The sequence below is a fragment of the Centrocercus urophasianus genome, unplaced genomic scaffold (assembly GCF_019232065.1).
Source record: "Centrocercus urophasianus isolate 14NV4802_14NV808 unplaced genomic scaffold, USGS_Curo_1.0 seq_48, whole genome shotgun sequence".
NCBI classification, from domain to species: Eukaryota; Metazoa; Chordata; class Aves; order Galliformes; family Phasianidae; genus Centrocercus; species Centrocercus urophasianus.
This window is the reverse complement of record NW_024885066.1, coordinates 1,153,685-1,169,044: the sequence shown is the minus strand read 5'-3', so window position 1 is coordinate 1,169,044 and position 15,360 is coordinate 1,153,685.

The following is a 15,360-nucleotide window of genomic DNA, read 5'->3' as shown; positions in this document are numbered from 1 at the left end:
CATTTTTAAAGGCCCCAGATCATAAATGCGGGACAAGAGAGGGAATATTCCAGCCAGGAGGAGGAAATAAAAACCAACCAACCAACCAAAGACTCTATCTGTCATTTGGTCATTTTTTTCCTCTTGCATTTTCTCCCAACAAGAGCTAATTATTTCCAGTGAAGTTCCTTTGTGCTAGAAGCAGCCACACATATCTTTATTCTTTGTCTCCCATGCCCAACCAGCGATTGGCCACCACTGATACCAATTCCTACACCTCCTCAAGCTGCCAGCCACACCTCTGCTGCAACGCAGTGAATTTCCTACTGTTGGGAACTGGGAATCAGAAACACTTTGAATACTGGAGGGAATATCCGCGTTCCGCCTTTGTAGCTGTCAACAACCGTGGCCACAGTCTGGAAAGTCTGCCCTGAACTTTCCCAGAGCAGGAAAGCACCTCCTGCTTGCAGTCTGTCCAGTTCCTCGTACCATTGGCTGGGAGAGATGTGGTCCCACACGGGGATTTTCTATCAGTGTCTCACCTGCCAAGGTGTCCCTTGGGAACCCAGCCGAGTTGTGCTTTGCTCAGCTCTGTGTGTTGTTCCAGGCAGAGAAGAGAAATGGGTGCAGAAATCTGGGGAGAGGCCAGACCAAGAGGCAACCCTTCCAGGAGCTGTGAGGGAGCACAGAGGTCACAGGAGGTGTTTCTTCTCCGTGGGGTGAATATGGCTGCCCCAGCCAGCAGTGCTGGTGGCTGAGCTGGCAGGAGGTTTGATCTTCAGTCTGAGTATACTGCCCACATGGGTGATGTGCAGAAGGGACTCCAGAGATTGGTCCCGTTTCTTTGTTTGCTGCGAAGGTGCTGGAAGACATTCATAGTTCCCTTGAAGTGTGTTTTCATCAAGAGATTGGAATAGCCCGTGCTGAGCTCCCAGCAGGGTCAATGGCATGCCCAAGGGATTCACACTGCGGGTGATTTCCCTGCTCCACTTTCCCAAGTGGCACAGACTGGACATGGTGTCCTCAGAGCTGGCATGGGTGTGCTGCTGGGAGCCTGCAGGTGCCCTGGGCCCTGGGGAGGCTTGCAGTTGGGTTGCTCTTGAGATACGAAGGGAAAATGTTTTCTCAGGGAGGTGACGTTGGACTGAGGGCTAAATTGATTTCCATAAATATTTGAGCAAGGCTGAATTATTTATGACCCTCCGGTGACACAATAGAACTGATGGAATCGTCTGTGAATTTTCCAGATGATTTAGTTTAAAAATGCTGCTCGTTATTATTTATGTGGGTCAGATCTCCCTTTGCTCCTGGCTAGGCCTTGCACATGAGTTACATAAACACAGAGTCAATATACAAATCTCTCCCTTTATCTGTCTTAATCTGCCAGTCAGTAAGTGAGCAGCGGCCTTGCTACTCTGTTCTCCAGAGGGACTGTAATCAGAAACCTTTGTCATTCAAATGAATGCAGAGAGGAAAGAAAAGGAAGGAGTAAAGAAGGAAAGAAGGAAAGGAGAAAAGAAAGAAAGTAAAGGAAAACGAAAAAGGAAAAGGAAAAGAAGAAGAAAAAGAAAAGAATGAAGGAATGAAATAAAAAAAAGAATTAGGAAGGAGAAAGAAAGAAGAAAAGAAGGGAAGAAGGAAGAAAAAAAGAAAGAACGAAAGGAAGGAAGGAAGGAAGGAAGGAAGGAAGGAAGGAAGGAAGGAAGAAGCAAACAGTTTGCAGACAGTTGTAACATAGTATGGTGGGAAGCAAAAACCTGAATGGATCTGAGGGGCAGCCAGACTCCCATATCCAGGTCAGATGTGCACATATTTGTGCCCAAAGAAATCACACCTTGCCAGTGATCCATTATTACTGCTGGCAAAGAAAAAAAGATGGTGCAAACAGATAATTTCAGTGTGAGACCACTGAGAACTGGCAGAAGTAGAGTAGAGAAGCACTTCCCACCTCTGGAAACATAGGTCTTCTGTATAACAGGACTTGTCAGATGGTGGATGATGGATGGAAGGGACCTTGGGGGTCTTGAGTCTAATCTCCAGCTTGAAATGGGACTAACATCAGCCTTTTGAGGGGACATGTGTAGGATGATCAGTTATTGCCAAAATGCCCCCACAAAATTAATCAGAAGCTTCTGTTGTTGGTAATGTGTGCAGATTGGGGCACGTGTCTGCAGCAGGATCTCTGAGACCTGAGAGAAAGAAGGAAAACAGAGCTTTGGGGAGTTGGGAAGATGATGGATCTCTAGAAGTGGGTTTTCTTGTTGCTTCTGAACCATTTCAGCAGATGCTGTCTTCTGGGTGCGTAGGGAAGAGCTAGGGAAATGCTGGAAGCAATTTGAGGACTGCCCAACCAGAGGAGGGTTTTGGTCTTCGGTGAAGTCCCCCAAGATCTACATGACTTCAGATATCCTTTGGGTTGGGCAGTGCTGTTCAACTGCTGAGCAGTGGAAGTGTATCTGAAGGGGGAGGTGAAGCTGAACTGTATTAATTAAATGGCTTTGAACAATTTCAACTGACAATTGAAGTGGACTTCATTTAAATAAGATCAGTTCATATTCACTTTCTGCTCACTCGTGCTGATGAGAAGCACTTGTGAGAGCAATTTTAAGTGGTTTTCTCTCAACACAAGAATATTGAGTGGGAGGAATATAAGAAAGACACTTAAAGCCTTGGCTTTCCCAGAGCTGTGCAAAGCAAACTCCACGCTGTAAACACAACTGTACTTGCAGCTGGACTATCCTACAGTGCAGGATATGCTGAAAATCTGGAACAGGTTTCTCAGGGCCAATCTACTCAAAGTTTTGAAATTCTCCAAAAATGGCGATTCCACCCCATCCCTGAGTGCCTTGGGTTAAAACACTCACGTTAAACGTGGTGAGAACCAACCAGAGGACATATCTGATGGTTATTCTCCAAAAAATGGGGGACATCCCTTCTTTCTCTGGCCCCAGAGGCAAACAGTGCACTGCTCCTTCCAGCTCACTCCAAGACACATGCAGCTTGCAGACACATCCAGGCACACAGCCAGGCACCACCATCTCAGCAGGTCTGCAGGTCCATGGTGGGCAGAGCCAAGAGCTCTGGGAAGAAGCTTGTGAACCTGCTGCTGATGGCCCTGGAGGAGAAAGCACTTTGGGCAGTAGGAGGGTGCTGCAGCAAATACTGTGGGATCTCCAGGGAATAAGAGAGCGTGAGACATACTAGAAGGCCTTTTCCATGATCTGAAAGCTTTAGATGAAATCCTAAAGCAACTTTTGATGGATGCCATGAGGACAAAGAGAAAGATCCCAGGATGGGTGCCTCTGGCTGCATAAATGTCTCTGCAGGGAGACCCAGCTGTGTCCTTTGAAATTCTGAGCAGAGCTGAGCCAGGCAGCACCCACTGGACCTCTCTCGCAGCCCAGGCCCTTGGATGCTGCTCCAGGGCTGGCATTTCCCCTGTTGCTCTCACTATGTCTGGGTGTTGGCTGTGGGAATGGCTCAGCTGTGTGTGCTGTGTAAGCAAAGGCAGAAGGGCTGTTTTCACCATGTGCCCTTGAATGGCCGAGTCCTGTCTAGCTAATCATTAGCCAGGCTAAACACAGCAAGGCCAAGCTGTCTTGGAGTGTTTCTCTGAACATGGGCTGGATGGCAGCTCCTGTAGGGCTGCAGCACCTCACAGCCCCACATGCAGGAGCATTTCCCTCCTGCCCTCCCACGGCTGAATCCAAGCCATCCTGAACCACCACAGCAAACTCAGAGCATTTTTCTCTGCTGTAGTAGCAAACCCTTCAGAGTCTCTCTTGAGTGTTTTGCACCTTCTGATGGCACCTGTCTGGGCTCAGACCCTTCATGTAACTGCAGCTCAACCTCTTGTCCCAGCTTAGGGACAGTGCTGTGGGGAGCAGAGCGGGGCTAGGAGCCATCACAGGTGCCAGAAGAGGTGAATGTGGGGTGAGGGACAGGAGCAGAAGCCACACAGACCACCTCTGGGGTCAAATCAGCATGGGGTCCAGGTGTGTGCAGGCCTGCTCTGCTGTCTCCTCATAGATCAGTGCTCCGGGGAAGGGTAGCGTGGGCATCACTGCTGGGAACCCAGGGAAAACAGCACCGTCTGGGGCCTTTCCCTTCCCACCTGTCTCACCATCCTGCTCTGGGAACACGGGGATGTGCCCACTGCCTCCTCGGGGGCACAAGCAAGCACTGCTCTTTCAGGGAAGCTGTTACATCACCTGCAGACATCTGTGCTCCAGGGATGCATTGAGCTGCAGCCCCTGCTTTGTGGCAGCGTCTGCGGGGCTGTGTGCTGGGGGAGCTGAGCAGCCCAGGCTGGCTGCAGCAGGCAGGCTGCTGGCTCGTTCCCATACAAAGCTCTCTTTTTGCCCGGTCCTCCGGCCCAGGAGGGTCTTGGGGTCAGCAAGGCTCCTTCCCTGGAGGCAATGAAGCAGTTGGGCTGTGTGGGGGAGGCGGGCGGCCTGCTGTTCTGCTCCTTTGTTTTGCTGGAGGAAACAGGTGGATCAGAAAGGAACGCAGCCCGGCTGCAGCCTGAAGTCCGGCGCTGCCCTGGGCACATTTCTGCAGGAAGGGCAGCGAGGAGCAACATCACTTTGTGTGGTTGAGACTTTTGGTCTGTCTGGGTGAGATTGGAGGGCTGGACAGAGTGCTGCCCTGCTGCTGGGACAGGGAGCCGAGCTGCCATGTGCCTTCGGCTCCGGCTGCAGTCTGTCAGTGTCACATGAGCCATCAGGAGACAGATGGCATTTTACTGCCTGGCTGGAAGTCGCCCCTTTCTTTTCTTTCCTCCCCCTTCCTTTCTTCTTCTTCTTTTTCTTTGTGTGTGTGCGTAAATGGAGAGGAAAACAGAGAGCAAGGAGAAGGGCTGCTTGCCTTTTGAACAGTTGCCTGATGCTTGCAGGAAGGACCATTTCCATGTGACTGAGGCATTTGTGCTCTGCTTTCTAGCTGCTCCCCTTGCAGGGCTCAGCTACATGAGGGGCTGTGTGTGGGGCCGATGCTGAGCTGGGCAGGAGGGGTGGAATTGTAGCCTGGGGAATCCCTGCAGCCCACCCAAGCAAGCACACACCTGATGGCTGTAGCCCTGATGGCTCCTGGTTCTCCAGGGCAGCCAGATCTGAGGAACGTGGTGAGGATTCACTGCAATGGGGCAGGGAGGGTGAAGTGGATGTTGCATGCACAGGACCTGGGAAACGCACTGCCATGCAGCCAGCAGAGCTGACAGGGATGGATAGCAAAAGCCCTGCACCTGCAGGCTCAAGAGCCCTTCAGAAACCACACCGTTGAGCCCTGTCCTGCCATTTTCCCCACGGATTTTTGTGAATTTCAGGTCCTGGTGGTGCAGTCTGTCCTGCATGGGGACAGTGTGTGGGACAGAAGGGAGATGGGCTGTGGGTGAGGGCATCTTCAGGCTGTGTTCCTGGCTTTGGCCAGGCACTGGCCATGTACTACCTTAGTGGGAACACTGGGAGACCTTTTCACCAGGTTCTGGGTAGTCAACAGCAGAGAAGCTGCATCTTAAATTTGGAGCTGAAATCCAGCTCCTGACACACATTGTGCTGTGGTGCCTGACTGAGGCTCCCCTGGATGTCACTGATGGTTTGGGGCTCCTGCTTGTTGAGCTGGGACACAGCTTTGATGAGCTCAGGAGCTCCATGCAATGAGCTGTTGTGGCAATAGGATCCATGTACACTCTAAGCCCTTTGTAGCTCAGAAAGGCTGCTATGGAGGAAGCTTTTTGCAAGCTCACTTGAAGGTTAAAGCAGCAAGGAGCTGGTCAGCAGGAAAGAGGTGAGGACCACAGTTCTGTAGCTCAGTGAAGGAGGGGACCTAGGAACAGCTGAATGGTGACTGCAAGGATGACAGTAATCCTTCAGGGTATCAAACTGGACCCAGGCCTCCAAAACGTGCCAAGGTCCTCCAGAAACCAAGTGGTACCTCAAGAAAAGGATCCTCGAGCCCAGATGTCCTGTAGAGTCTGGCTTCCCAGCACAGCACCCATCCTGTTCTGTAGGATGGGGAGCGAAGCAGTGAAAAGCTTCTGGCCTTGCAGTGAGTTTCGTATGCACACAACACAAACATCTGGTAAACCCCAGCCCCAGCTTTAGCTGCTGCACCATTGCTTTTCATGCTCCCAGTGCTGCATGTTGCTGAGGCAGAGTGCAGTGCATGTTGTTGCTCTGTCTGGTAAGGCTTCACCGTCAAGACAAAGCCTGAAAGTCTTTCCCTCTCCAAGGGACTGATGTCAACAAGGCATCTTTGCTGCTTTTGGGCATGGGAGAAATGCCCAATCAAACTGTTCTCATGCAATAACAGGCATGTCTTGGCTGGAGCTGGAAAAACCCACCCACAGAGAAGTGGATAAGCAGAAGTGCAATAGACAAAGACGTTACCAGCTGGGATTAAACCCTATTTCATTCCAGAAATCAGTGGTATGGGCTCAGTCTGTGTATATGACAGCACGCTGCAGAGATGGAAAGGCATAAAGATCTTAAAAGTTATTGAAACTTCTCATTATGGCATTTCTCTCCAAAATGTATTTCTTAAAATACAAAAGTCAAGTTTACGAAAAAAATATTTTGGTAAATTCCATTTATTTTGTTGTGCTTTTATCCATTTTTGTCTGATAATGCTGAAAATAAGCATTTCTTCCAGTTGGAATTCAATGCAGCACTTGCTGTACCCTTGTCTCTTCTGGTGTGGAGGGCTCTGGATTCAGATGTGCACGTAAAGTTATTAATGTAACTTCAAATACAGCCATAATCACTTATTTGGAATTTATTACATGGAGTAACCTCAGTAAATGGGTGATAGGAGCTCAGTGGGCCTTTATTGGACGTGCAGTACATTAACTGCCTTATTAAATATAAATTAGGTGTGTATTTGCGTTTCTAGTTCAAGGCTTTCACTCATTCTCAGGCACTAAAGGTTACTCCTGTGAGTCAGTACAGCCCTGCAGCAGAGCAGCGATGCACAGCTCTGCAGTGGTGCTGCACTGTGCTCTGCTCCCCCCAGAGCCACATCCAGCCTGGCTTTGAATGCCTCCAGGAATGAGGCATCCACAACCTCCTTGGGAGACCTGTTCCAGTGCCTCACCACCCTCTGTGTGAAAAATCCCCCCAGCCCCCCGTGTCCAGGCAGTACCTTATTTGCAGGTTCTTCCTAACACCAACCACAGTCCATTCCCAGTGCTGGTCATTCACGCACTGGGTCCCTTCAGCTGCCCCCAAAAGCTTTGGGCTTTTTGTTGTGCTGCTCTCTGTGCTGGGAGGCGAGCGCTAGAAAAGCAATGCTGCTAACCTCTGCCAAACCCTCCTTCCATGCTCTGCTTTGTCCTGCTGCCAGTGAAAACCGTAAGCGTGCCTAAGGCTGAGCTCCCCACCTATCAGTTCATCAGCGGTGCCTTGTGGTTTCTGTGGGCTCCTCATCTGTCCAGACACACGTGTGCTTCACCGAGCAGCCAGACCATCAGTTCTCCAGTGTCCACAGTGACTGCACAGGTCCTGCTATGGCAAATGCTCCCCACTCGTGGCTCAGCTGCTGCAACAAGCATCTGCCTTGTGTCCTGATAAAAACTTCACTGGTCTCACTCTCCTGTTAGCCCTAGGAGCGGCTTATCTCCCTGTGTCTCTGCACCACTGAAGAACCCAGTGCTGTTTTATTGGCCCAGGCACTTGGGGAGAGGCACCAAGTTTTTATGCAGAGCCCTGTGCTGCTCCTGGGAAGCATCACACATCTGATTTTTTCCAGGAAACCACTTAGAAATGTGAAAAGCTGAAACCTGGCCTGGAAAACAGCAGAGTGGTTCCTCCCTGGTTCTGAGATCACCTGCTGTGGGGTGCAGAATGGGTTGTGCCCATCATCCTACAGCCGTCCTACAGCACGAACACAGATGCCTCTGTCAGAAATTCACCTGGAAGGGCTTCTCCATTAACACCCAATCTTTTAATCTCCTCAAGAAACAGAGCACTAGTCTGGGAAAATCTGTTTCTGTAAAGCCTTGTAATTGCTCTTAATTATATTGTTCTATTTTAAGTCCTCGCAAAGAGTGGTGCACTGGTTGTTCCTCTGCCTGGGATCACAGGCAGATAAAGCCTGCGAGGGCATCTGAGTCATTATTCCTCCCCTTTATAAACATTTGGCCAGCGTGAACTTCATCTGCTCTTTGGAAACTTCATTCAGGAGCTGCTGGCAGTGAGCAGCAATAGAGCTGCTTGCCCAACCTTCTGCAAAGCAAACAGAAAGTGGAGCAACATGAAAATGTTTTGTTCTGTGACTCGAGGTGACAACACCTGTGAGATGGGGGACTCATCTTTTCTGTTCCCCAGCCTGGGACTCCGGAGCCAACCTTACTGTGGGCAGGAAAGAGTCTGCAGGTCAAATCACGCCCTGCTTTTGCTCTTGCAAAACGTCCTCGCCTTCAGAGCGTGCCTTTGGTGACGTGAATGCAGCTTGCTTGTCTTCGGCTGAGCGCACAGCTCCTGGAGCACGTCAGTGCCATGCTGCTGACGGATGAGGAGCAGGATGAGGATCACCATGAGCCCCACAGAGTTGGCAAGGAGTGGGATGCAGTTCTGTGGGGAGAAAAGGTCGGGCCTGCCCTTTCCTGTTATCTGCTGTGGTTTGGTGCTCCAGGCTGAGCTGTGCCAGCATCCAAACCACGTAAATGCAGCTTCAATTATAACCTGAGTTACACACTGATGAATCACTGTCCTGTGGAAGCAAAGTTTTGTTCCCTTGGCCTGAATCCAGGTGTGATTTATTTATCTATTTTTAATGGAAAATTGGTGGGAAGTCTCATTAACCACGGCTGAGTTATGCAAAGTGAATGGCTCCGAGCAGGACAGGGGGAGCAGAGGGAGCATGATGCAGTGATATCCCTGGCTGCTGGCTCTGCCACTGCCCCATTGTAGGAGAACCAGATACAAAGTAATGAGGCATGGACTCTGCTTGTGGATGCTGTGACCTTTGCAAGGCCCGAGGCGGATGGCACGCAGCCCACTTGCAGCACCCAGGCTGGGCAGCAGTGCCAGGAGCTGGAGAAATGCCTGAGTGAGCCGTGATGTGAACAACCCCCCCAGTGGCCTTTGCAAAGCAGCTACTGACTGTAAAGCTGCCTTTTGCATCCCTGTTTTGGAACAGCAGAGGTACGGGGGGACTCCTGTTGGGCTGAGCACTGCAAGGGTTCCTGTCTGAACAAACCTGGCCCGCCTGGCCCTGTACCCACCATCTCCAGGTCAGCAGAGGTCTGGGATCACGTCCAGGTAACCCATGCTGGTTTTACTTTGGAGCTGAGCACAGCAGCTGGGCTGCTACAGAAATCAGGGACATCAGCAACTGTGTGAGCATGGGCTGCCCCGCAGGGATGGCTGATGGACACAGACTCTGCTTGGAGTTTGTTTCCTGTGTTGCCATGACACAAATATGTTCTGCCTGTTATTGTCACTGGCAATTAACATAATTGTTTGTTGCAAAGCCCACATTCCAGGACAGAGCTGCTGAGCTGACCCAAACCCCAGCTGTACTTTGTTTGGGTTTGCAGCCCCCAGCCTGGTGGGTGGGATGGGGCCCTGGGTTTGGGAATGCCAGAAAGCAGCATTGGGAAGGAGCGAGGGAGAAGTCAAGCTGCAGTTAGGAAGGTTGTTGTAGCCCATGAGCTGGCATTGGCCTTGATGTGCCTCAGTCTCTTGCCATGTGCCCTCTGAGAGCCCTACTCTGGAGCCATCTCCCTCTGTCCGCCCTCACCTGGGCACTGCTGTATAGTGGGACTGGGACACTTGGCCACATCACCATGTCCTCCCTAACACAGGGAACAAATCCAGTACTTGTCCCATGGCTATCCCAGTAGTTAGTGTCCTTCACTGCAAACTTACTTGCAGTTTAATGGCGCATAATCAAAGCAGAGTGAAGGCACCATTGGAGAGAATGCCTGTGTGTCCTTGGCCTGATTTTGCATGAGACTAATGTGCTGAGTTCATGGCTTGGCTGGCAGCAAGAGTATGGCCATGTGCTGGAGCTGCCTGGATTTCTGTATGTGGGGAGCAGCTGGAAATACTGCCCTGGGCTTTCTGCATGAATTGTGATCTTTTTGTCAGTGACACTTGGGAAGCCATGCTGTGCTGCTCCCTGTCCCCCCCAACAGACTTTCTCAATGCCCTGTTGGGTTCTCCCTGCCATGTCTCACAACTGCAGCAATCCTGCATAAACCAAGTCTCACCTCTTTCCTCTCCAAACCCCCCAGCAGAAGCAGGGTCCCACACCCAGCCAGAGATGAGCTTGGCTTGCCCCACTTCTGCCCTGCTGAGTGCAAGACAGAGATCACAAGATGAGGCCAGGATAAGCTACAGCACTGGCAAACCCTTTGGGACCGTTGTGAGGGTGTTTCTCTAATCTTTGGTTGTGAAAATTCAACCTATGAGAGACATGCATTTACTTTGTCATACAAAAAATCTGCAGAGAACCTCTGGAAAGCCCATCTACCTGGTGTGGAATTGGGCAGCCATCTCTTTGGCACACCAGCCTTGAACATTGGGTGAAAGTTGCCATTGGGAAGCCTTGAAACCCTTCCTGGTGAATAATTTTTTTGCTAACCTATCCCTGGTAGATACCATGTCCTTCACCCATGTCCTGAGTGAAGACCCTTCCTCACCTGATGCAGGTGGAGCTGCCAGGAGTGCCACCAGGCAGTGATGAACAACCCATGGTGTTGAGCCTTGTGGAGTCCTGTCTTAGGAGAGAGGAGGGAAGAAAGTCCTAAACGTGCACTGGACCAAGCACTCAAGACCATGCTGGATGGGATCCTGGGCACCCTGATCTAGTGGATGGCAGCCCTGCCCGTGGCAGTGGGGTTGGAATAGATGATCTTTAACGTCCCCTCCAACCTAAGCCATTCCATGATTCTGTGATTCTGTATGGTGGGAAACGTCCTTTATGGCCGCGAGGTGTCCCGATGGAGAATGTGGGAAACGTCCTCTCCTGACTGCACACCTGCCTTGTGACTCCATTTATCCATCTGTGGCTCCTTGCCCTGCCTTGACTCATCCAGATAGCGGGAGCTCGGCTCTTCTTCTGTTATTGAAATGGCTTTGGCCCCTGCTTGCCTCCGCCCCTCGGCTCTCCAAGTGCTTGGCATTACCATAGCCCTTTGTGGAGAGCCACGCTTCTGTTTGTTCGGGTGAGCAGCTGAGGCACGAGAAATGTGCCGATGCCATTCAGGGGCTTAGTCTGGGAGGCATTGTACCTCTGAAAGGGATGGTTAGGGCATTTACATAAAAATGTGCTTGATACAGATAATATGAGTGCTTGTGGGGGTGTGCATAAGGGGCAGGGCTTGGAGGAGCCACCCAGTCCTTCCTTTTCCTTCTCATTAATCAGCAACAGAGGTGTGCGGTGCGATGGCTGCATGAGACTTCCAATGCTGCTGGGGCTCGCCTGCAGCCTTGTGGCTGCTCATTGGGGGCCATACAAGGGATTCCTTCACCTGGAGCAAAGAGTGAGCGAGCTGCTCTGTGTAGTACAGGATGCTCTGGACTCTCCCCATCCTCATCCCCACCTCCTTTCTCACCACCATCCCCATCCCTGTCTGCATCCCCGTCTCCATCCCCATCCCCACCCCCACCCCCATCCCCATCTCTATTCCTGTCCCCATCCCCACAAGCTCTGCTCTGACCCTGTTGATTTGCCCCCAGGCAGATGCTGGGTGTCAATGCATGCAGTGCCAGCTTAGGGACAAGCAAAATGTCCCCCAGCACCTCCACCACATCCCATCAGTTTCATGTCACCGGTGTTTGTGTTGGTGACCTTTAACGGCAGTGAGGAGTCCGAGCACCTTAAAACACTCAAAAACTGTCTTCTAAGCTCAGGACTCAAAGCTAAAAGTAAAGCTAAGGAATGGCAACATAACCACACCATCATTTTGGAGTTGAAAGCACTTAGAATTGAAATCCTTAAGCATTTGAATAGATTTTATTTTTCCATGTGTAAGACGCAAACCTAATGGAAAACCCAGACCTTATACAAGAACTCTCCCTGAGGACAGTTTTTCCATGAAGATTATGATGGGTCCTGAGTTACTGTCAGGCTTCAGAATCATTAAGTGTTGTGGTGGTGCCCAGAGGCTATGATGTTAATAAGCACCTAATTTTAGCAGTAATTTAGTCTCTCTTATAATTAGTAGGTCGTTGTGTTAGGTGCTTCTCAACACAGTTGAAAAGACAAGGCTGGTCCCAAAGGACACGTGCTCAGTGCTGGATGCTCACAGATCTATGTGTGGGCTTTGGGGGGACAAGCTGTGCTGTGTCTGAGAGTGGAGAACTGGGCATTGCAGCAGAATCCACACGTGGGGTGCCTTCATCCATTGAACCCATAGGGAACAGCTCTGAAATACTCCATGGATGGGTGAGGAGCCAGGATCTGTGAATACTTTGCAGAGCAGAGGTAGTTGGCGCACAGAGCTCTCAGCCTGTGCTGGGACAGCATTGCTGAGCCTCCCTTGTATTTTCCCTGTAAGGGTTTGCTGGGCCCTTTGAGCACCAGTGAGTTGACAGACATCCTCAGGGGAAAAAGAAGGCTTCACAAAGCAAAGCACAGAGTGCAGAGTTCACTGCAGGTCACCTTTGAAATATCAAGAGTAGCGTCCAGGAAAGCGGGTTGGTGGGAACCCATCAGTGAGACAGCGCTTCCCAAGGCTTGGAAAGGCTTTCTTCCCACATCAATTAGAACAGACAAATCTTCATTCCGGATTTAAACAGACTCTTTGCATACCACAAAGTTTCAGAGGGTGTTAGCCACGAGTTGTTGTACCTTTCTGCTTCATTCTGGGTGCAAGCAAGACGGCTCTGTTGAGGTCATCTTATGTTTATGGGCTGGGATTTTGCCTTGTTATCCCTGGAGAAGAACTGAATCCCAGGTAAATCTTGCAAATTGTGCACATGCTGGATAAGTAATCCAACCTTCACTTGCACTTTGGTGGGACTTCAGGATAGATCCTATCAGACAAGGCTGCTTCAGCCATGAGAAAATGCAGGTGAGTTCACATGGCTGCACAAATTGGAAGGTGTCATCTAGTAAAAGTGTGATCACAGAATGGAACAGAATGCAGAATGTAGTAATTTGGCAACAGTAACTCAACTCAGCAAGATTTGCATAAATATCTAAAGTGGATGCACATATATTCTGGAGCAAAAAGTTATTTAGCCATACAGGTTTAAATGAAATGAAACACGGTCAGGTGAAACTTTCAACCTCACTGAAATGAGAAAAGAAAAATGAAATGATTCATTTTGACTTTTTTTCCCGTAGAAAGTCTGATTTAAATTGACACAATCCAACTAAAAATTCTATTTTGGCCCAACTGCATTTCCAGTAGAACATCATCTAGATAAGCAAATCCGGATTTGCGGATGGGAAGTCACTTCTAACTGCATTGTGTCATGGCCTGAATTTGCTGTGAGACTGTCTTCAGTTCACGTACCACCTAGCGAATCTTGTTACTACAACCCTTCCACCATTTCCTTGCTTTCCTTTTTGTCACCTGGAATTGGTTGTCTTTCTGTTAATTCATTTTTTTGGACAAATAAGATGTATGAGATGGAACTGCTGCTCCGAATCCTGCTCTGAACACTGAGCAGCAGCTCCATGCCCACATCAGGGCCATCAGCTCCCCCACGTCCTTGGCCTGTGGTGACTTTTCCTCCCCTCTTGGAGCTGTTGCACAGCAGATGAAGATTTAAATGCTGACTGGGGAAGGAAGCAAGGGAGAAGGAATGGCTTTGCACCAGGCTGAGTCAAGTAATGATCTGGAAGTGAGATGCTGGGCCCCAGAATGATCCCCTGCCAAGGCTGCTCCTCCAGCTGGGAATTACCCTTCAGTTAACAAACATGAGAATCTTTGTAGAAAGGCTGAAAAAACCCAAGCCCATGAGATGTCTCAGTGTGTTGGTACCTGGAGCCCATGTTGGGTTTTACCAGCTTCAAGAGAGCAACTCCAGATCCCTGTCTGCTCTATGTGGACTCAGCCCAAGGCTGCCCACGGTCCTACAGCTGGGTGCCTCTGCATTAAGCCAAGGTTTGCCTCCAGCCAAAAACCTTTGAGACCAAGAAATGGGGCTCAGTGTACCCATGCACCCCAAGGAAGATCAGTCTCCATGAGAGTTTTGAGCATCCTGGACAGGTCCTGGACCTTGACAGGTCCTTGAGGTCCTGGACAGCACAAGAATTTTTGGGTGAGAGTTTCACAAGTTCTTCCATTTCAGCTGGACCCTGAGCCTGCCATTTTGCTAACGGGGTAGAAAATAAGTGGGAACTCATGTCTGAGCCTGCACGTGACACCCATAAGGCTTTCTGCATGGATGCGATGGCCCATCAGAGCCCATTTATCTTCCATCTCAGCAACCCTGGGAGCTGCCGTGGATAAGAAGAGCAGAAAACCTTTCCTATTCATCCGTGCCCTACTGGAGGATGGTTTTGTTGGGTCCCCATTGAAAGGCAGATCCATTCAACAGAGCAATGCCTTGCTGCAGCCCATCATGGCCCAAGTCTGCGTGCACCTCATGCAGAGCCTTGCTGCAGTGTTCTCAGGAGCAGGGCTCGTTCTGTGCAGCTCAGCATTGCTCCCTGGTGCAGTTGGGCAATGGCTGGCAGCAAGGCTGGGATTGCACAACCCTCACTTGCACAAGTCCACGCTGCTTCAGGGGAGTGTTTGCCTGTGAAGAGCACTGGACAAATTGGAGTTGCATAACTGCATCCTGTGCCACTTTGGACTCTCATTAGTTGTTAGGACTTTTTTTTTTTTTTTCCTTATCATTTTTCCCCCTTTTTCTTTTCTCTGTGTTGTTTCTACTTAAGAAACCCCAGCATGGTCTGGACGTGTTGGCTCTCTCCCACCCCAGTCTCGTGCCTGAGTGTGATCCCAATCCCATTCACTTCTCAAAGCTGTTTCTTTCTGTGCACATTGTCCATCACTTCCAACTGAGGGTGCTTGGGCTGTCTGCTTCATCGTGACTTCGGCACTCAAGACTGCAAGGCTCAGTCTGGCCATGGAGAGGTTGGGTCCATGCAACAAAGGCAAATGAAAAGGCCCCAAAATCCATCTGCAAACTGGGAATGTGCGACGCTCAGTGCTCACAAACGCAGCGTTGCACTTGGGAGATTTTGTTTTATTGCTTGCAGTGGAAGGCTGCAGCGGGAGCAGGAGAAGCGTTGTGTCACCAAACCTCTCCCGCTACCTGAGCCGCTGCAGGGGGAACAAAGCAAATGCCTTTGTGGCTGAAATGGCAGCTGATCTTGGTGCACGGGCAGCCCAGATGAGGGAGGAGGGTTTGGGGCAGAGGACAAATGAAGACGAAAAGGGGTAACAAACAAAAATGCAGTTTATAAGGGAGCTCTGAG